This window comes from Physeter macrocephalus, chromosome 7, assembly GCF_002837175.3.
Source record: "Physeter macrocephalus isolate SW-GA chromosome 7, ASM283717v5, whole genome shotgun sequence".
NCBI lineage: Eukaryota > Metazoa > Chordata > Mammalia > Artiodactyla > Physeteridae > Physeter > Physeter macrocephalus.
In genome coordinates, this window is record NC_041220.1 from 55,999,584 (window position 1) to 56,023,819 (window position 24,236).

At 36.5% G+C, this 24,236-nt stretch overlaps 1 long non-coding RNA gene across 1 annotated transcript in view; it reads right to left on the reverse strand.

Moving 5' to 3' along the window:
- Nucleotides 1-214: 214 nt before the first annotated feature.
- The window catches only part of LOC129392244 (uncharacterized), a 143,054-nt gene continuing 119,032 nt past the window's right edge, over nt 215-24,236 (reverse strand). Inside the window, exon 3 of the long non-coding RNA XR_008617800.1 lies at nt 215-267. This is a non-coding gene — a long non-coding RNA (uncharacterized lncRNA). The remainder of the gene's footprint in view (nt 268-24,236) is intronic.

Below are 24,236 nucleotides of genomic sequence, written 5' to 3' on the forward strand. Positions count from 1 at the left end.
TATAGTTTAAAAATTCACCAAAAGTGACTATTAGTACTTCATAAACAAGATCAGTAGCCAATTTAATACATTTTAATATTTTATTCATTTACTTTTGTTATGTCTAAATAGTTTTAAATTAATAATTAAAACTCAATAAAGACACATTTTTATGTTCATCCAACTAAAATAAAGTTATGTATGTAATCAGGGCAAAATCAAAATATGGCACTGTGATTGCTTATAGCATTGACTATTCATAGGCAGTTGCAATTTTCATATATATATCTAGAAATGGAAGAACAAAGAAAACAATAGTAAGATTAATAGTCAGAGGATTTTACTTGTTTTTCTTTTATCATCAACATCATCATCATCATTCTCATCACCAATCTGCTAAGGTGAATGGCTAGCTTACTCCTTCTGGAGTAAAAATAATAGATATTTACTGTGTCCTTGAAACCTGTTTTAACTATCAATGATTTACCAGCCCCTACTAAAGTCCTCTTCAGTTCTTCATTAACTCTTATAACTTGGGTGCAGTGTCTGCATATTTGCTTATCCTAATATTTGTTCAGTATAGGCTCTCCACCCATCCAAACTTTGTTGAGGCTGCTCACTACTATTACTCCTTCTGGAAGAGGTGAGGCTCAAGACAGGTTCAGTCAGTATTAAGTGGGGAAAGATTCTTAAACCATCTGCCTCCTCATAACTAACTATTCCAATAAACACCTCCAGGTAAAAAATAAGAGTGTTTTCCCTGAGTCAGGAGCATCTTCTCCTGCCATTTCTTTTCCTATTCCAGTTAGTTTTCCAAAAAGTTCCTCCCCGGGATGTGATCAGGAAGGACTAGGATGATGGGGTTGGTGGGTGGGGTTACATGCTCAGTCAACCCCACTGAGTAAATAATACCTCTTGGGGGATCACCATGAATATGAATCTGCTGTGCCTGGCCATCTTACAGCTCATTGAACTCACTCAAGTTTATTCTTCAGCCTGGTGGCAGCACTGTTACCAATTTTGCTATTTGTCACTCAAACTCTGACTTTGTGCCAGAAACCGTGCTAGAACTGGGTGTGTAGTGTTGAATCAGAAAGTCCTGGGTAATTACTGAAAGCTGCTGTCAGTGTCACCACCCACTCAAAGACTTTTATTTAGATAAGGTGACCATGTCACCCTGATTCTACATAGAGAGATAAAGTCCCAGCGAAGGCTCCCTCAGGCTGAGGAAAAAGCTTCTCTTTAGAGAAGTCTCTAAGATGATGTTTTACCTTTTATAATTTCTTTTAAATGCTTCTTTATTTCTAGTGTATTTGTAAGAACTTAAAATGTTTGGAGTAAATATGACTAGCCTACCAAAAAGAAGGAAAGAGAGAAACCTGTGGCATTCTCCCCTGTAAAAATGTTAAAGACTTAAGCCGTTGGTAATGTTGACATCACAGGTGTTTGAGAAAATCTGGATGATGTACCAGGAGACTGGATTATAGTTTTGGGAAAAGCAGTGTGGGAGATGTTCAGATAGGGAGCATGGATGTTAAAAAATGAATTTTCCTCTCATTTACATGTGGAATGCTTATTACTCTTTGAATTGGTTCAAAGAGCATGAAAACCAGTCTCCTGGCTCAAAATGTGGAACTGTGCCTCAGGGACAACCTTTAGACTGAGGAAGTTCTCTTTTCCAACCCAAGAGGGCATGTGTCATGCAAAGTAACAAAACAAAGCAGAAAAAACAAAAACAAATAAAGAAATGCAGAGCACTAACTTTTTTTTTTTTTTTTTGCGGTACGCGGGCCTCTCACTGTTGTGGCCTCTCCCCGCTGCGGAGCGCAGGCTCAGCGGCCATGGCTCACGGGCCCAGCCGCTCCGCGGCATGTGGGATCTTCCCGGACCGGGGCACCAACCCGTGTCCCCTGCATCGGCAGGTGGACTCTCAACCACTGCGCCACCAGGGAAGCCCATAGAGCACTAACTTTTGAACTAGAAGACCAGAGTTTGTCCAGATGCTACCTATTAATTTATTTGTGACATTCAGCAATTTATTTAACCTTTCAAAACTCACTGCCTTCATTAGAAAAGAGTAGTAATAATTCCTCATAGGGTTTTGTGGTGTTTCCATGAAATAATGTATGTAATATGTTTAGCCTAAAGCCTGGCATAACTTGAGCACCTCAGGAAATGGTAGCTGGAATTATCCTTCTTCTGGAGAAATGTGTATATATTCCAACTTGATAGAAATGATTTTTAATACCTCTAAGCCCCATATATTTTAAATATTACATCAAAGTTAAACTAGAAATCCTCTGTGTGTTGAAGAGCAAGGGCACTTTTGAGACTCAGAATCCTATAATCAAACCAATGATGCATAAAATTATTTCTATGTTTTGATATTATTTATCATACTGCTGCTTTCTCAGTCAAGTAGAGGTGATGGGACATGCTAGACTACGATCTTATTATCTATCTCATCATCACGTGTTTGGTCCATTTGCCTGGTGTTAGGCAAAGGACAGCTTAGAACACAAGTGCTTTTTTGTTCCCAATTATGAAAGATTAGTTGGCCCTCTCATATCTCAGTTTCTTTTTGTCTTTGGAGAACACTTTTGCCATGCAATCAGAGTTTTTTGTCTAAACATCAGAAATCGCAGGGCTTCCCTGGTGGCGCAGTGGTTGCACGTCCGCCTGCCGATGCAGGGGCACCGGGTTCGCGCCCCGGTCTGGGAGGATCCCACATGCCGCGGAGCGGCTGGGCCCGTGAGCCATGGCCGCTGGGCCTGCGCGTCCGGAGCCTGTGCTCCGCAACGGGAGAGGCCATAACAGAGGGAGGCCCGCATACCACAAAAAAAAAAAAAAGAAATCGCAGAGTTGATGGGCTATATATCTGTAAATCAGGTTTTTCTTGATTGATAGATGCTAATTATCACCACCCCGACAGTGTTAATAAAAATGCAAATATAGACATTCTCCACAACAAACTTGTTCATTTCATATTAATGTATCTTGTTCAATCCAGGAAAATCATTCCTTAACTAGTATTTGTCCTTCATTTCTATTCATCTAAATTAAGAAAATTATATTTTATTTTAAAGTTTTCTTGAGGTAATAAAATATTTTTCATTAATAGAAAAGCTTGCTGGTTCAGGGGAAAAGTTATTACATATCATCATTTTTATAATTCACTTTGCTAATATAATAAATAAGTTAAAATGTCTAGATTTCAACAGAATCCTAAAAGAACTGTTCAATTATTTCAAAATTAATTTATACTCATAAACTTACATTTTAGGTAGGTCTATCTGAATTTTAAAAGGAAAAAAGTCCCTTAGGCTAAAAAAATATTGAGCTACCACCTGTAAGATGTTGTACAGAACTCTAAATTTCTCCTTCTGTGATCCTTACCTCACTTGTAACTACTTGTTCTATGATTGTCTTACCCAGGAGGCCAGAGACTATTTCCATTTTGTTCCGTGTTATATTCTCCAATTTCTAATATACTGATTGCACATAGTAGGAGCTCAATAGATACTTTTTCACTGAGTGAATGGAAGTATAAATTAAAGTTATAGTTTTAATTACAAGTATTTCCTCTATTCATTAGATAGAATGACATTTTAAAATTGTGTTAATATGCTTTTCCTCTTCTATTTTACACATAACGATCTTGCTTCTGTTTCACCAGGGTACCCCCATTGTCTGAGGGTAACTAGAATTGTCTTAGTAAGAATGCACAGAAGAGGAGAAAAATGGTGAATAGCTGTTAACTTGTAAGAAATACAGTGTGTGGGTGTGTGGGTGTAAAGTGAGATAAAACCTTGAATGATGGGCTTTTGTAGAGAAACAAAGGATTTTCAGATTGCAAAGGCATTTTCATTTTTATATCAAAAGCCAGGTCTCTAAGGACTATATAAGCCTCAATGAAGAGAGGACTCAAGATGAGACAGAAGAGAATTCTTACCCATTGAAGGAGAAAACAAAGAGCGCTTTTGAGACATTGAGAGAAGAAAGCAAGATAGAGGAGAGGGCAAGGAGTCAGATGACAGAAAGTCCTTGATTTTTCTTCTCTTCACTTTGGAGTTGAACTTCCAGAGGAACAACAGAAAGAATGCAGATAACTTGAGAGTGGAAGAGAGCTGAAAGCAGAAATGTTTTAAATTTCTGTTTGTTTGTTTATTTTGAACTCAGGGTGTGTAGACCATTCCACCATGGGTGTTATGACGATGGAAAGGAAGCATGCTGTGTCCAATCACAGAGAGGGTCTGCATTAGCCCCCTCTACCATCTCTTGGCCTCCATTGCTTACTCTTGGGTCCTTGTGGCATGCAAAGTACAGAGGTTCCTCTCATGGTCTTAGCAGAGAAAACAGAAAAGTAGGCTGACACCAGCCTGCCTGCTGTAGGGTTGTTGTTATGAGGGGACGGTGACACCGTGAGGATGACAGCATAGCCAGGAATGGGATAGAGGACACAATGGAGTGCCAGTGACTGCTATGCTGGGACTAAAATCAGTGATGGGAAGGGCAGACAACAGCCTCTTACAATTCACAGAGAACTGTTTTCTGAAGTTCCACCACAGGGAAACTATCAGCAAATATCAGAGAAGTGAATGTGCACAATAATATAGGAGATGATACATTTCTTGGGGAATCAGGATTCCAGAACTTCAGAGCCACTAACATAAGCACCAGTACAAGAACAAATTGCTCCATCCTTGCTGCCAGGAGGTCACCTGTTTGCTTGCTAACATCCAGGAATCTTCTTAGATAAGTGGATAGAAGAAAGGCCATCACTTGAGAAGACAGAATTATCCTCGTTAGGTAGATAACTTTGAATTGACTGAATATTTGCCCCAAAGAGATTGTTTTATATTGAAATAGATTGTTTACTTTGAGAAGAGACTAAATTTAGTTTTCTTGGCAAGTTAAACACATCCTCCCCCCACCTCTGAAAGGGATGTGGACTTGAGACTAAGAAAACATGGACTTTGTTGTATCCCATGATTAATATTTGGCATATATATTCTCCTTAAACCTTTAGAATAATTCTATATAAGAGACATCCTTAATTTTGGAGATGAGGGAAATAACTTACTGAAGTCCACATCTATTAGATAATGTAATCAGAACTCAAAAACAGATTTGTTTCTCTCTACAAGCAACCCTTATGAATGTCATAATTTACTAGTTTAATCCTAAAGCAATGAAATTGTTAAGATCTCTCATACAGTTCATTATTCAAAGAGCCATTCATAAACATTTGACAGCCCCTTCTTGTTTAACACAATAATGGTAGTTATTACTAGTATGATTGTTATTATTTTGTAGCACTATCTAAATGTCTCACTGAGCCAAATTTCCACCCTCCTATATTGTTCCTGAATTCTTCCACCAGTGAGTTTTTGTAACTGTGTGCCCCTCCTGCTGTAAGAACACAGGCAAGCATTTTGTGGAGAACTCCTTACCCTATATGGTTTACTGTGACTCATCTAAACATCAGTATTGAAGGAGAGATCGTTCATAGTTAGTGTTCTTGGTTACAAACTACAGAAACCAAATCATATTAACTTAAACAGAACAAGGGATTCATTCAGAGAGTTTATAGAACTGATGGAACGTCCTAAGCCAGAACAGCTACAGACAAGGCAGAATCCAGATTCCACTACTGGTCTGGGATGTGCTGGTTGATATAGGTCAGGAGTCCTATACAGGTTTAGGTCTAGCAAACCCTGGAGACTTCAGCCAGGTACACCGCTTTGATCAGCAGTGGAAATACTCTGACTCTTAATGCTTCTTTCATGTTTGTATTAGTCAGCTAGGGCTGCCATAACACAATACCACAGACTTGGAGGCTTTAAACAACAGAAATTATTTCTCACAGTTCTGAAAGCTGGAAGTCCAAGATCAAGGTGTTGACAGGGTTGGTTTCTTATTGAGGTCTCTTCCCGTTATCTTCACATGGTCTCTCTTTTGTGTGTGGGCACATCTAGTGTTTTTCAGTTTGTCTAAATTTCCTCTTATTATAAGGACACTAGTCAGATTGAATTTGGACCCACCCTAACTTCCTCATTTTAACTTAATCACCTCTTTAAAGGCCCTTACATTCTAGGGTACTGAGGGCTTCAACATACAAACTGGGGGAGGGGAGGGCATATTTCAGTGCATAATATTCAGTTATAAGACCCAAAGTCCTGGGTAGGATTTTTGACCTATGTATGGATTTATTTTTTTAGCTTGTGCCAGATTTGGTCACATTCTTAAATGTTTTTGGACAATTCAAGCTAAAGTATGTATAAATTTTACAATTACATATTATAACCAATAAAGGGTATAATCTTTTCCATTTTTTTCAAATTAAGCATAGAAAATGATTTCTATTTGTATTGCTATGTAAGAGACTACCTGAAAAAAATAAATTACTACTTTTTATCGTTCTATGGGTTGATTGGACCTATCTGGGTAGTTCTCATTCAGGGCTCCCAAGTGGTTTTAGTCAGAAACCACAGGCTTGTGCTGGAGTCATCTGAAAGTATAACTGGGCTGGGGTCCAGATGGCTCTTCATTCACATGCCTGGCACTTAAGCAGGGATGGTTGGAACAGCTGGAGACTGACTGACATCTCTTTCTTTCCATGTTGCCTCTCCACATGACTAGTTTGGGCTTCCTCATAGAAAGGCAGCTCAGAATAGTTAAACATCATATATGACCACCAGCTTTACCCAATAAGCTTTCCAAGCCACTCAGACAGAAACTGCAAAACTTCTACTACCTTGCCTCAGAAGTCACTTTCACCACATTTTATTTATTACATAGGCCAGCCCAAATACAACCAGGGGCTGGGGTGGGGAGGGGCATACAACAATGTGAATATCAGGGGCATTGTCCATTGGTCCATTGGGAAGCCATTTTGGACACTAACTACAACACTTGTTTGATAATAGGATTAATAATAATGATTTGCAATTAGATGGAGGGAAAGGGAAATTTCCTACTGATTATTTCCTGAAAAATACATCAGTAAGTATAGAATTCTCCATGGCATAAGTAGGTTTTAACTAGTTATTAAAATAAACTGAGTAGAAAGTTTATTTTAACTTTCTACTCAGAAAGAAGAAGATTTAAATCTTCTTTGTTGATAACAACAATATCCAATATAATCATTTGCACTCTGATGTATTACCAAAGTATTCCCTTGTAGGTGTTTTATATAAAGTAGTCAACAGTCACTAGTGTGTGTCCCATGAAGGCTTTCCACCCAATATGAAATAACAACAAACAACACATACCATTAGCAAGAAACCTAAATCTACTCTATTAGATTTTGAAATGAATTGTCTTATTATATCCTCATTGCAGCCTTTTGAAACAGCTATTCTTCTTCTTCTTTTATTGATGAGGAAGCAGATGAAAAAACAAGTGGAGATATTTTTTCTAGTTAACATACCTAGTCAATGTCAGAGCTGGGATTTGATCTGTGTTTCATTGACTCTATATATTTAACTGTGTACCAAGTCTAGGCATCTTTAAGGTAAATCTACAATATGCTTTCTAACCAATATACCATTTTTAGAATTAGTCGAATGGGTAATTTAATAAAAATCCATGGGGGTAAGAAGACCTGACACTTGTACCAACAGACTGTCACTTGCCTTGCCAGTTATTGTTCAAGGGAACAGGAGCCTTGCCTTGGCAGTGACTTTGCTGAGACATGGAAGTAAGAGCTGGCAATTCTCTGACACAAGCCAAAGTTAATGTTACCTCTTTTCTCTATAAACAATGGAAGAATATCATCATCTGAATAGTAGACAGGATAATATTTCTGTAATTGTTTTGAAGCATCACAGCATCACATTTTCTCTTGCCATTAGTGATTTGACATGCTTTTAGTTACTGTGATATTAGTGATCTGAACACTCGTTTACATGTTAACTTAGTGTTTGCTGATCGTGGTGAACACTACTAAAGGAAAAAGTATTTAATAAAGAGTTAATAAGCAAAGTCATGCAATACTAAGAACACTTTTCAAATTATATATCAAGCAGGCAACTCCAAAATTGAGTAAAAAATAAGAAATCACCTCAAATATAATTTGAAACAAAAAATGCCATTTAAATATTTTTTCAAGTATTAAACATAAAATCCTGGGGTAAGTTTGTATTGTCAGTTTGAAGTTTTATTTTTATAGAATGATATAATAAAACTTTTTTTTTTTTTTTTTGTGGTATGCGGGCCTCCCCCTGTTGTGGCCTCTCCTGTTGTGGAGCACAGGCTCCGGACGCGCAGGCTCAGCGGCCATGGCCCACGGGCCCAACCGCTCCGCGGCACGTGGGATCCTCCCAGACCGGGACGCGAACCCGGTTCCCCTGCATCGGCAGGCCGACGCGCAACCACTGCGCCACCAGGGAAGCCCCATATCAAACTTTTAAAAAAGAGAATTACACTCCTACATTTTTGAAAAACCTACTTGAAGAGACAATCTGTTAATATAGATGATATCTGAAAGCATAAAATATATACTATTTTCAATGAGCTGCTAACTCAGAGAGTACATGGATTACTTACTATGGTCTATTTGGAGGAAATACAATTAAAAACAAAATTTCCTCTCAACCCAGAAAACCTCTCCACAAAGGTAAAAGAGAAAGTAAACAGTTTTGCTATTGAATAAGCATTAAACCAGAATGGGATGTGCATCACAGGCAATCTTCTGAGATTGCAAAGATAGAAAGAACTCTCACTCTTTTATATAGCCGAGCAGATTCACCCGTTACATACATGTTCTCAATTTAAACTATGACTGGTCCTCAAGAAGACTTGACAAAACCATTTGTCACACATAGTTCATCCTAAATTGACTTGGCAGTTGAGGTGATTATCTGTGTTGCCTAATTGCTTTTATCCAGAGGAAAAATAAACTTCTCATATTTTTCTGACAAGAGATAATTTTAGAGTTAAGCACCTGCTGCAGTTAGGCTTCTATTATCCCACAGAAACAGGTAGGTAAGGACACCATCTTCTTTGATGATTACATTTTAAAGGGATGTTTCCCAGGTCCTGGAGAAAGACATTCCTGGGTCTTAAAGTTGACAAGAGGCTTATTTAACTTTTAAAAAGATTTGCTTACATTTCAAAGAGAGAAAGAAATAACTTACAATTACAAGTTTTCTAAAGTAAACGCTCTAAGGAAAGAGTGAGGAAGGGGAAGGAATCTATTTCCTTATTTTTATCAGGGAGAATTAAACGTCTTATTTTTAATTTTTATTTGCCTTTACACTACTGTCTGTAACTGCTTCTGGTACTTAAAACAGTGAATCCATTTATGAAAGAAGACCCACATAGTGATTCTATGGGAATCAGGAATACTAGAAGCTATCCGAATTTTTAAAAGAACATATTTGATGCTTTAGATTTTATAATTGGTAAGTGATATTAGTTTTACATTTAAAAGATATTAGTAGACAAGTCCTTGGAATTTACTTAAAATTATATTTTAAAAATTACTATACAAAACAATACTATATTTATGTGGTGTTATTATTTTAAAATGCTTATCATTTCAGTCTGTCCAATCCCTGACCTTTCAAAATAGTAATATTTATTTCATCCAGTGTCTAAGTAAGTCACTGGTGAAAATGATGCCCTCTCAAGTTATGTTGTTAACTTCCTTTTATAGGGTATCTATAATTGCAATTTATTGATATGTTAACTAATTTTCATTGCTTAATATAGAAAAAAGATATTTCCCCTTTTTCTCAAACAATTTTTTTTGAAGTCCACAATTACCCCATGAGAACTGGCAATTTTAGGAGGACTTTTTTTTGTTGTTTGTTTATTTTAATGACTTCATGAGATTTCTCTCAATAGCTAAATGAATAAAAAACAAAACTGCATTAAGCTTGAATATTGGGAGTTTGGCAAGGCTCCCCTCCATTAGTTAAGAGACTTAATTCTATAAACATGTTTTTCATGCAAAAAAGTAGGATTCAAATAATCACTTCAGCAAAATGACAACTAGTAGATCTGAAATTTGGGTTGACAATAGAGTGAGTGTGTAGCTACTTTACACTCCATGATCAGGAATACCTCTGTGTGGGAGTGGACATTTAAGGTGAGGTTATCAGTGGAAAAGTCAGGGTGATGAACACTACCATGATTTTCTTAGGCTGATGGTGGGGAATGTTTGCTACATTCTCAAACCTAGAAGAAATTTGAAATGCCTGTGCTGGATAGAATAGCGCACTCCCAAAATTCATGTCCACCTGAAACTCAAAACCAATACCGTATATTAACGCATATATGTGGAACCTAGAAAAATGGTAGAGATTAGCTGGTTTGCAGGGCAGAAATAGAGACGCAGATGTAGAGAACAAATGTATGAACACCAAGGGGGGAAAGCGGGGGTGGTGGTGGTGGTGGTGGTATGAATTGGGAGATTGGGATTGACATGTATACACTGACGTGTATAAAATGGATGACTAATAAGAACCTGCTGTATAAAAAAAATTCAAAAATTAAAAAAATAATAATAATTGTAAAAAATTCAATAAAGACTTAAGAAAGAAAATGTGACCTAATGTGGAAATAGAGTCTTCAGTAATTAGTCAACATAGATTAGAGTGGGTCCTAATCCACTGACTGGTGTCCCTACCAGAAGAAAAAACAGAGACCAAGAGACAGTGGGAGAATGCCCTGTGATGAGAATGGAGTGATGTGTCTAAAAGCTAGGGAACGCCAAGGATGCTAGCAACCCAAGAAGCTAAGAAAGAGGCATGGAACAGTTTGTCCCTCACTCACTCCAGAAGGTACCAACCCTCTGGACACCTTGATTTCAGCCTTCTGAACTTTAGAACTGTTAGAGAATACATGTATGCTATTTTAAACTACCCAGTTTGTCATAACTTTTTACAATAACCCTAGGAAATGATACAGTGTGTTATCTGGAGGTTGCCAAATGTTTTCTGTGAAGTGCCAGATAATAAATGTTTTAGGTTTTATGGGTCACATAAGGTCACTGTTGCATATTATCCTTTGCTCTATTTTTATAATGCTTTAAATGTAAAAACCATTCTTAGGGCTTCCCTGGCGGCGCAGTGGTTGCGCGTCCGCCTGCCGATGCAGGGAAACCGGGTTCGCGCCCCGGTCTGGGAGGATCCCACATGCCGCGGAGCGGCTGGGCCCGTGAGCCATGGCCGCTGAGCCTGCGCGTCCGGAGCCTGTGCTCCACAGCGGGAGAGGCCACAACAGAGGGAGGCCCGCATACCACAAAAAAAAAAAAAACAAAAAAAAACCATTCTTAGCTCTGTGGACTACACACAAAGAGACCCTGGGCTAGATTTGACCCAGAGACCACAATTTGTCTCCCCTGCCTCATTCTCTCACTCCCTTGCGTTAGGAGAGAAAGAGATTACATGGTCAAATATAAGGATATAATCAAGTCTCTATATTAGGAGGTGAAGTAGAGGGGGTTGAATATAAACAAGCATGAGTTTGGAAAACTCCTTTACTTAGTGCACATTTTGTTGGATTTTTTTTTCCCTCACATTTATATTACACATTAAAGCAATGCCTTGTTCAGAGTCAAAGCTTAAGAAGTGGAAAGCTATTGTTATTTTTATATCTATGTCTATCAGCATAAGGCATAAACATTAGAGCACTGGCTCATAATGAAGGAAGTTTGAATTGCTAGAATGGTCAGAGGAGAGTCATGTTTGCACCGTTTTTATTATCATCTCTTTGTTTTATTTTCTGTAACACATTATGCATCTCTGTTCGGTGTTTGATTGGACCTTTTAACAACTTAGCTTAGCTACTAATGATAGAGAATGGGTGAGGGTATTGTTTCTAAGATGATTTTTTGGCCTATGAGGTAAAATTAATTTAAGCAATGCACTGACCCATTTAAGAGGTGTTTTGGTTGCTATAGGACTTGGCTTTGTTAGTGTTTTTGGTTTGGGGGAAAGTCAAGTAGATATTCATAAAGTCTTGAGGATCTGGATTATATATTTCATTATTCCACGGTGAAAACACAGAGATCACTAAGAAGAGTAAAAGGCTGAAGAAGGGGTCCTCAAGTATAAAGCCTTGTTATATCCTGAAGAGACTATCAATGGCCCTAGCTGACATCAGGATTAACAGAGATTACTGGTTTTCTACCTTTAGAGAAACTCAAGAAAACTTCTTCCCTCTCTTCACTCCTTGAAGAGGAGAGAACCTAAGACTCATATAGGCCATCTTTCTACCAGGTAGTGCTTTATCAGGAGTAGGATAAATACATTAATTTGGGGCCCAACTTTCCCTTTTGGGAGGTTGGCTTTACTACGCCTTACTTTTTCTTAGATCTTCTTGTCTAACTGTCAAGGTTCTACTGTGGGCAAAAGGAAAAGGCCTGCCCCCCAAAATTCCTTTTGGCTCTTGTAGCTTACATAATGCACTGTGACAAGATAGAGTTTCTGTATGTAAGTCTGTCTTGAATATTAGTGTGATTTTTGTTCAAAGTATCCCCTTTGGATATCTTTCTCCAGATCTCGTGGCTTCCATTTCTATTAATTATGTTTGGCTAGCTTCTCAAATTCAAATGATTAACAGAAAAGATTAAATCAGCTCTCATAAATTGCAAAAGCAAAGTTTTTTGAAGTTAAGAGATTTAAATTCTGAATTTTCTTCTTATCACTTCATCCTTTCTTCCTTCTTTGCTTCACTGGTTGCTTACTAGTTAAAGGATTATGATAATTGAGTCAGTAAACTAGTCTTCCTGCAGGAGTTATAGAAAAGGAAATTTTGCCCAGTTTAATGTACTCTGTAATGTCACTGAACATGGACAATGCAATCACAGTTTAAAAATAGTTACAAATTAATAAATATGATATATTTTAAAGTTTCTTTCAAAGCCCAATATTCATTTATTTCAAAGCTCTCCATGTAGAAACTTTCTAACACCAGTTAAAATGAAACAAATTGACCAAAGGAAGATTTTCTCTACTTTTTAATTAATGTATTTACTTATATTCTACCTTTTTCAAAGCAGATTTAAGAAGGCTCAGCTTGTGACCACCTAGAGGGGTGGGATAGGGAGGGTGGGAGGGAGGGAGATGCAAGAGGGAGGATATATGGGAACATATGTATATGTATAACTGATTCATTTTGTTGTAAAGCAGAAACTAACACACCATAGTAAAACAGTTATACTCCAATAAAGATGTTAAAAAATAAAAATAAAAAAAATTAAAAAAAGAAGACTTTGCAGATGACTTAACTCCTTTGCAGTGAAATGCATGAATATACAATATTGTTTTCCAGGCTTGAGTACAAAGGTGATATATAAAATTGAGTACAAAAATTGAAACAAAATTGTTACATGGCTATTTAGATATGCTGCATTTATCTAATTAATTGTTAGGGGGAAATACTCTGAGTCAAAAATGAAGAAATAAACCTAATCCAACATTTTGTCTTTTGGTAGATTTTTCTCAAATATATTCTGGACAGGAATGTCTGGCTCTTAGATTTCTCAAGAGGAAATGGATTTTATAGCATCCCTAAATAGCTCATTCTAATATTTAAAAACCAACTGTCAGAAAATATTGGTTAAGCAAATTTGAAATCCATTCTGCTGCTCTCTCAGTTCAGTTCAGACTGAACTATGGAGAGACAAAACAACAGGACTGTACTGTTCATATAAAAATAATTGTTATATGCATGTATGCTGTACAAGTAATATAATTCCATCAACTCATGAGTCTCCAGATGCCCTGTGGGACACTGTGATGAATGAGGCCTCAGAAAATCTCCCTATGTGAGAAAGAATGTTTGTCAGAGCTAGGTACATAATTCCAGTCAGTATGAATGTATGTATTAAACATTGCTCCAAAACATTATAAGGAAAAATAAGTGTGATCAATATTCATTCCTAAATTCTTTGTCACATTCATATATCACAATCACATTTCTGCAGTTCTACAATGCTGCCATTTTTTGAAATGCAATCCTTTTTAGCTTGAATATATATATTTTTTCTTTCACCTTTCCTTAATTACTTTGTGCTTATTTCTGTACACTCCATCTGTGGGTTTTTAAAACTATATATATATATAGTTTTATATATACATAGTGATATATATATCACTTTTTTATATATAGAGAGTGATATATGTATATTTTTATATATATAATGATATATATGTGTATATATATATATCACTTGCTCAAGCACACACAAATAAATGCAGCATTTTCATCCACTAACAGGACTTGATGAGGGAGTTTTCAAAAACCAGAGAGCTCTTTAAGACAATATGTAATTAAAAGGTTGATTATTTAGTACACAGCCCAAGGAACATGGGGATTCTGAGAAGATGGAGATAAATGAGCACAATTTTCCTTTCTTTTTCTAATCCAGGTTGGCTGATTCAAAAAGTTGAACCTGGGAGCAATCCTTTTTACTCCATGTTTGGGAAAACAAGAATGTCATGGAAGGGGAAAAAAATAAACAAATGAAGGCCTTTGAAACAAAACAGATCTGGGATTAAGATAATACTTTGACATTTAGCTGTATGGCTTTACACAAGTCAACTAAATGTATTATATCTTTATAAAATCAGGATAGTGTTCTCTCATATTTTTTTTTAAAGACTGGAGGTGAACATCAAACACTATGTCTCTCATATAGAAGTTACTCAATACATAATAGCTACTAAAATTATTACAATTACTATGTAAGTCAGAAATGAACAAACTTTACCAATTCACAGTAACCTAAACTTTTACTTCTGAATAAAAGTATCTCTTTTCATCATGCACAAAATTTGTACCCATTTTGGAAACACACATGAATCAGGTAAATTCCATGTCAGACAAAGATGTGGTACTAATGGGTTTTTTAATTTATTCTCAGCAATGAAAAAAAAATAATAGAAGTCAGGCAGAATCAATACATTGAGAGTTCTGTGACAGCAATAATTTTTTGTTCTGGACACTTTTGACAGGGGTATTTTAAATTTTAGTGAATAGCATCCTTTATAATTGCTTTTAGATTTCTGTAATGTGAACTGTATGTAAGGACTCGGAATTTTTTTCCAAGAAAAAGAAGTAAACCTGAAGAGATGTTTGACCTCTTGTCAGGTCAGGGGCTTCAAGGGAAGAATGGTGGTTCAGGGACAGAAATATTTGGCTGAAGTCTGCCTTTAAATGATTTGAGTTTAATTAAATGAAGCTGATGATTTATGCAGTAGGGAAATGGCACTATGCTGTCATTGATTTTAAAGCCAGAAATCCTTGTGTAGTAAAATGATAAAATTTCCCATAGTAGAAACACAGATATTAAACCCTAAATTCTGCTCACCAATGTTAGTAAATTTACACAGAGTGATACATATTTTCCTGCATTTTTAGGCAGTGAAGACACAGGTGTGCTAGATTTGTCCTAAGTCGCCATTATCCCTAAGGATTCATTATTATTCTCCAGATTTTATACATGCACATTTTAAGGCAGGGTTTCCCTCAGATTTCAGAGTCACAGACTATAAAGCAAAACTTATTTTTATGCCTCAGTGATTTCAATTAAATAGCCCAGCCATCTATGAATGTCCATTCCTCTCTGCCTTGGTGTAAGACAAGGATATGAGCTTAAGTATCGCAGAATTCCTGTCCTCTGCTGGAGTGGGAGTAGCAGCCCAGCAAAAGATGAATCAAAGCAAAAAATGGATGCCCCCTATTGACCACCCCTGGAACGTCTGATCTGTATATTTTACAATCAAAACGAATCTCTATATAAAACAGAAACAGACTCATAGATAAAGAAAACAAACTATGGCTACAAAAGGGGAAAAGGATAGGGAGACGGATAAACTAGGAGTGTGTGATTAACAGATTCAAGCTACTGTAAATAAAACAGATAAGCAACAAGGGTTTACTGTATAGTACAGAGAACTATATTCTGTATCTTGGAATATACTTCAGATATATTCAGTATAATGGAAAATAATCTGAATATATATCTATATCTATATCTATATCTGTATATATATATCTATATATATATATAGTGAATCAACTGTAATTATAAAAAAAGAGATTTTGTTTCGGTAGCTGAAAAGTGATCTCTAAACATTGTCAGATCATAGTCATGCTAGCTTCTGGGAAAGTTGAGGGGATGAGTACATGTCAGGGTCAGCTTTCAGAAGTCAGGGAGGTTTAGATGCATGGTTTTTGTGTTTCCAAACGTCTAGAAAGTTGCTTTCCAGAAAGGGTCAGCAAACATGACCTGCAGGTCAAATTTGGCCCACTATCTGTTTTTATAAAGAAAGTTTTTTTCTTTTTTTTTTGGAATTTGCAGGTTATTTGGAAAATCAACAAATGATCACATCTTTCTTCTCCAAAACATTTAAAAAAATCTTACCAATCCATGTTTCTATCTATTTCAATATAGATAACAGTGGACATTCGGGCTTTGTTATATTCATAAAACATACAGAGTACAAAGCTTAGTAAACACAAAGAACACTGCTTGATTTATTTTCCCTGGTTAAGTGTGATTCGTGTTAAAAAATCAAAGCCAAATTCTTATGAAACTATCATAAAATGTGTCCTAGTTGTCTTAAATAATTGCATTTTACAGTTGGCATTTTCATTTGACCTCTGGACCAAGCCAGGAGTGACTCATGGGTCACTACAAATAAAACTCTAAAAACTGAGGGTAGGATTAAATAAAAACCTCATCCATGTTCTTCAGTCCAGAAACCAATGTGGTATATATTTGTCCTGAGCTAAACCTAGAATGTAACAAATCTCTTATTTGTAATCATAGCACAAACTTAAAAGTCTATAGAAGTGTAAGTAGATTTCCAGAAAGATTCCTTCCTAGATGACATTTTTGATATAATATGTGCTAGTCAAGGTATCATGTATTCCTTTAATCCTCTACTTCATTTCTAGTTCACCTGCTGTTCCATGTAAGAGGGATCATTATGCCTCATTTTCATGAAAGCAAGAAGCTAGGCAATATAATATCCTGAGATCATTTTCAGATCTGACAGGAATATGGGAGGCATTCATCGAAAATTAAGCCATGTCCTGGCTATTGTAAATAGAGCTGCAATGAACATTGTGGTACATGACTCTTTTTGAATTATGGTTTTCTCAGGGCATATGCCCAGTAGTGGGATTGCTGGATCATATGGTAATTCTATTTTTAGTTTTTTAAGGAACCTCCATACTGTTCTCCGTAGTGGCTGTATCAGTTTACATTCCCACCAACAGTGCAAGAGGTTTCCCTTTTCTCCACACCCTCTCCAGCATTTGTTGTTTGTAGATTTTTAGATGATGGCCATAGTGGGAAGCAGCCGCATAGCACAAGGAGATCATCTCGGTGCTTTGTGACCACCTAGAGGGGTGGGATAGGGAGGGAGGGTGGGAGGGAGACGCAAGAGGGAAGAGATATGGGAACATATGTATATGTATAGCTGATTCACTTTGTTATAAAGCAGAAACTAACACACCATTGTGAAGCAATTATGCTCCAATAAAGATGTTATAAAAAATAAAGGGAGAATACTTTCAATAAACAAACAGAAAAAAAAAAGAAAATTAAGCCAGTCATCATTTTATTTTCACTCTGCAGAATAGAATATAAAAATTAGGAAATTCCGTATCCTGTTAAGTCTCTGGAATTCTATCTGGAAGGTCTTGCTGCTTCCCGAATAAATAGTTCCATGGCCAAACAAGATGATTTCACATATATATGCACAAATATGCATGAACAATATAGAATTTCTGTGGCAATTACACTTGTTTAATGTTGTTTCAATCTGCATTTCTAGACTTATTTAAGAGCATAGTGCTTTCTTACAATTTTTTCTTTCAATGTATCTATTGATTTTAATGTTCTACAGGTTTTGATATATTTGATATAATGATGTCACAGAAACATTTTTTCATGTTGGAAAGAGGAAAAACTCTGTCCAATCCTTCTTCAAGTCACGTCCTACTCCCAAATTTTGCTTCTTTGAAAGAGTTAATGCAATTGGTAATATTCAATGATGACTACATAGTTCTCTTACCGGAGACCAGGGTCACTCAGAAATTAAAAGTCAGAGACATAGAAGGTTCTTTTTCTTTCTTCTTTTACCCATACTCTTGTTGACCCTCATTTTTCTCTTGAGCTGTATAAAGTACTGAGTTAGGATTGGGGTTTATGGTTTAAGGAGGTTTCATCATCCTTTAATCTGGGCTTCAATGAAGGTAGGCATATCAGAGAACTCTTCTGCTTGTGATGGGAGTAGGATTGGTGATAGGAGGACAGAGATCCAGCTAAGAATAATGCTAATTTGCTTTCCTTTGATATTGCCTCTTATTCATCTATCTCCTTATAGAATTTTTGGCCAAGAAGGATTTCAGACATTTCTTATCTCTCTGGCCATCTTCACATCACCAGAACTCACTTTGCATTCTAATACTTCGCCTGGTCAGCTTTGACATTTAGCTGCAGTCTGGATCTTACTTTAAGACATCTTTATTTTTCAACCAACTTTTTCCAGAACTCTTGTACTTATTCATAAGGGGCATGTTGACCCAGAGCAATAATGAGGGATATACTATGATAAAACTCTCAGTATATTTTATTAAGGGAAATGTGAAACTCAGTGGTATTTTCTGAGATTTGTATCATGGCTCTGGTGAATAAATCCTGAAAATGAATACTACGAACAGAGATCTTATTAGAAATTCTTTTAGTACATCGGTATCTTGATTGGTATCTCAAATATGTCACCCCAGGGAAATTTCTATATAAGCTTATGAGATGGAAGGGAATATGAGAGTGACTCTAAAATATCCCTGTAGTCAGTAAATATCAGTAAAAATATTTTTGCAGCTCTGTGTATTTGAGAACATCTAGCCCAATTTGCCTGCTGTGGGTACCACATGGTAATGTAATCCTATATTAGGGGTGCTAAGGTAGTCCTTATAGACCTTGTAAGGTACCTATTAAAACAATCTTTACAGAGACATTATGCTTGTGATATGTGATATCAAATTAAGAACAGAAGTCAGAAAATCTGAATCAGTTTCTAGCTCTACCTCATATTATCTATGAGAACTTGAGCTAGTGATTATACTCTCTGAAGCTCAGTCTCTTCACTTGTGAAAACAGGAATCACGATGTCCTTATTTCACCACAGGAATGATAAGAACAGCCAAATTTGAAAAGATATGGAAATTACTTTTTACATGGGAAAGCACTATGAAAGTGAGAATGAAAAATCTCAGAATAAACCTTAGACAAAATATAAAGGAAGTAAGTTTTTGTTCTGGTCCTCAGATTTCATTGTAGATAGCCCAAACACTCCCTGGTAGTCTAAAATATCTATGGTTGTAGACCAGATATGGTAAATATAATTCTAAGGTGACCCCCGTGATCTCTGCCCTTTGGTAAGTGTCTTGCTTCTAGCCAATAGAATGTAACAAAGGGAATGGTATGTAATTCTGTTGACAAAGCCACATTATATGAAAAGGGTGATGGTGACAGGACTACATTCCCTTGATCTCATTATGTTATACAAAACTCCCTCTATGCTAGTGGCTTTGAAGAAGCAAGTTGCCATGTTATGAAATGCCTATCAGGAATATCAAGTGGCAAGATTGCAGGGGACCTCAGGAGCTGATGGCCTCAGTCCTGCAACCAAAAGCAACTGAATTCTGCCAACAAGCACATGCTCTTGGAACAAGGTCCAGAACCTCAGATGAAACCACAGCAGTGGCCAATATCTTAATTGTAGCCTGCAGAACCCTAAGCAGAGGATCCCCTTAAACCATGTTCAGATTCCTGATCCATGAAAATATGAAGTAATAAATGTCTGTTGTTTTAAATCATAAAGTTTGTGGAAATCTGTTTTGTAGCCATGGAAAACTAATGCACCAGGTTATAGATCTTTCCTTTCACATTAAACCTAAACTGTCTGTTTTTCCAAAGCTAATCTGATTCATGAATTGACACTATGTTAATTGTTCAGTATTCTATTCTTCCTATTTAATATACATGGATGGTTAATATACATATACAGTAACTGTAAATGCTTTAATTTGATGGTTTTTAAAAGGAGTTACTCAGAGCATTAAAACGATTTCAAGGAGGAAACTCCAGGTTATAGATGGGTAAGCTATAGAAGAGGAACATGCAAAATAATTCCAGGTCTTGATATCTGCTTCTCTGCTATAAATGTAGCAATTCCTTTAGGTGTACAAGTTAGAAATTACTTTTAAAAATAGTTATTCTTATAAAATATTTGAAAATGACTTTCTTAATTCAAAGCATTAATGAATGGTGTGAAGGTTGAGTGAAGGAAGGTGTCATCATAATCCCAGTTCCAAGTGTGTATAGATAATCGATAAGGAAAGAAAGAAGAAAGGAAGGAGGGAAGGTAAGAAGGAGAGATTGAAACAATGCATATAAAAACACTAGGCTCCTAATAGACACTTAAAGTGTTAGCATTTAAAATAGTCTATTTTGTATATTTATGGAATTTCATTCTATACTGAAATTCATTCTCATTCATTTCATTCATTCTCATAATTTTGAGAAGCAAAAATATTTGTCTCTTTAAGGGGCAAATTGTAACCATATTAGCTCTTATTTTTTTTTTTTAGTTTAAAGGTGCTAAATTCCAAGCATATTAATAATAACCAATGGATAAAACATGAAATAAAACATGTTCCACTCTCTATACATAAAAAAGAAACCAATGATAGGTGAATGAACTGTCCACCTCGTGATTCTTTAATGACTGCTCTCTGTTAGGCTTACACATGTGCTAAGACCAAGTGACTTGACCACTGAACACGGCGCTCGCTGAAAGACATATTCAAAGAGATGTAAATTTCTTTGTAATTCTTTGGGCTAAAGGGTAAATGCATTAGAAAGTTAAAGCAATTGAAGTAGTTCACTTGTACTCACTGAATTGAGACACTTTTAGAGAACAACTAGGTTTTAAATGGTAAAATGGAACTCAAGTTTCCATGAACACAGAGAAGCAATTCCTGGCCTGATAGCAGTGCACAAATATAAGGTAGCTCCAGAGATGGGTTGTGGTTTTTAAGTAAGTTCATACTCCAAACCCAGTGAACTCTGAACTCATAACATTTTATATTAGTTACAGGGCTGGAAATAGCAAAGCACTTTAATGTGTCAACTCCTTTTATCTCCAGCATGTCTATCTTGGTTATAATGCAAAGCTAAACACTGGCTTTTATCTAATATACTTGCCAGAATCTTCAAACTTTCCCTTTGACATCCTTGCTATTAAAAAGCCAGGACCTTCAGCAAGTTGTAGACCTGTGGAAATACATTTTTTTGCTATTCAATCAAGTATGGGAAGATTTTAAGATGTACTTGAGACCTTAAGCTCCTGAGAAGTAAATAGGGATTTTTTCCCTTATAGGCTTCTAAGTCCCAGATTTCGTTTCCTATCTTTCCCAACTAAATTTTAAAATAAAACCATGGGAAAATGACTTTTGTCAGTGTTCATCACTGTACAAATTTTAGGAATCATTTAATTGGATCTTGTGTATCACTTGTGTAAAAATTGTTATATACAGTGTGGTAGGAAGGGAGGATGAAAAGGACGAAAGACTAGTCCAGTTTGACTAGGGAAACTGTATACGTCACTGATGATGTTCATAACTCGTTTTGAATATAAACAATTACTTGCTCAATTATTTCTGTCCTAGAAAATCAGTAAGAAAAGGGAATTTCTATACAACATAAAAGTACTGAGTAGCTAGTAAATAACTAAATTAATAGGTTGATATGAGAACTCACATATAATTGTGGTGGCCATGAGGATATAATGCTCAGTCATCTATTTGAGAAAAACTATTGCAAAGAGTTTGTTGGCTGACAGTCTGCAGTTGCTGAATCTAGGGATTTCTGTTAATGCTCCAGCCAATGATTGAGCACATTTGGGGTACTAGGGCTGGGTTATTTATGCCATCTGCTGAACCCCTCTAAAAAGCAATCTTGTCAGAGACCCACTGTTGTCCTGGCTAATATTTTCTCAGATCAGCTGATCTCTTTTACCCTTTTGTGTCAGTAGAAACTCTGTATAAAGAACATGTGTGATTATAATATTGAACTTAAGGTCTAGACCTAAAGTTGTGCTTTTCTATCATTTCATGAAATAAACCTAAAATAGGGACTTCCCTGGCAGTCCAGTGGTTAAGACTTTGTCTTCCAACGCAGGGGGTGCGGGTTCAATCTTCTAGGGAGCTAAGATCGCACATGACTTGTGCCAAAAATCCAAAACATAAAACAGAAGCAATATTGTAACAAATTCAATGAAGTCTTTAAAAATGGTCCACATCAAACAAAACAAAACAAAACAAAACTCTAAAATAGTAGCAGAGTTGGTGTTCTGGGCAGCTAGTGACTTGGTGGCTGCTTTTATTGTTGTTCTTTGTTTGTTTTTCCTTTTTTATGCATAAATGAAAAATCTTAGTACACCCTTAGTGGCAGGGAAACTGGACATGAGCTCAGCTAGGTGCTCTGTCGTGACCTAGATGGGTGGGATGGGGGTGGGGTGGGAGGGAGGTCCAAGAGGGAGGGGATATATGTATACATATAGTGGATTCACTTCTTTGTACAGCAGAAGCTAGCACAACATTGTAAAGCAACTATACCCCAATAAAAAAATTTAAAAAGAAATAAGAGTGGCTTGGTGGTTCAACTAGAAAATAATATAAAATATTTTCTTACCGACTGTCAGTTCCTTCTGCAGTGTAATGGAGATCCCTGAAATGGATAGTTCTTTACAATACAATAATGGTTAGTCATTTTTCTTATAATCTTACATAGGTCAATGAGTGTCTTCACACTTCTGATGCTTTAAATGATGATGACTTTCTTCAGAACTGGTATTAGGGGTACTTCTTTGGTGTTTAGGATTGTTTTTCACTTGAAATCAAAAGTGTCATTTATATTTGAACAGTCATTACCATAGTTCTGTTAAACATCATCCCAAAGAATTGTGTACAGATGGCATCTGTTGTATGAAAACTAAGCAAAATCATATTGATCTCAGTTGCACTTTGCCTACTAACATTTGCATCATAAATGTAGAGCTTAGATATCACACAGTGCGAAAAGAGTGAACAACTGATACTTCTGTTCCACCAAATGACAAACTCAACAGCTTCACTTACATTACTTTAGGTCTAGATAACTGAGATGTTATGTCCCGAGAATATGAATCTCTTCATTTCTTGTGTTTATAGCCTTGAAATTGATATCCTAAGTGTGAACAGGAAATTATGCTAATATGGGGTTAAATGATCATTTGTTAACTTGGTGGAATTTTAAGAAGAGGATTTGTTTGTCTATTGCATGTAAGCATGAATCTCCAGGTGTCTAAAACTCATATGTTAAAACTCATAGGTTCTTAAGTCACAGGGCATAGGCTTACCCCAGTACTGTGACAACATGGCTCATCCCAGAAATTACTACGTAAGGGCAGCTTGCCCACAAAGAAGAATACAGTGATATGATAAATTCCGGATAGTTTTGGGTTTGATGATGGTCAGAACCTTCACATTTTATTACGTTCATTTTTTATCAGTGTGCACTGTGTACTGAAAAAGAGTTGTAATACTTGAAAATAGGCACTCCTATATCCATATAGCTTACTATCAGGAATAAGAATTAAGGCAGTCTTCATCAACATGACTATACTATTTGTTCCAGAAAAATCCTTGCTGAGAGATAAGATTACAGACCAGTAAATAATTTCATTAAATGCTTTACAAATTTCCCTTGAGTCTTATGTTTCCTTCTATGTTCTAAGCTATAGTTTAAAGTTCTCAGGATAAATTTGTTTTAGTGAGTAGAACAGAGAACCCCGTGCTCTGTTTCCCCAGATGTGTAGGAGAAGTGGTATGTTGGTTATTCCAAGACAGAGTTAAATATAATCATCAGAAAACCTTGCTCCCATGTGCCTCTGTCAGCAGTGCTGTTGGAGGAAGGAGGTTCACATTCCAAACAGCCAAGGCATCAGTTGTATTTAGACAGCTCAGAAGCCACTTTTCCTGCTGTTTGGGGAGTTGCTCATTTGGCTCGCTTCTCGGGGTTTATTGGTCTGGGCTTATTGGTCTCATAGCATTAACTGTTAAATGCCTTGTAGGTATCCTACCACACCCTTAAATATATACAAGTGGAGGGCCCCCCCCATGGGATATTAATCACATACACACGTAAACAACTTAAATAGCCTGAGAAAGCCCTAAAAGGT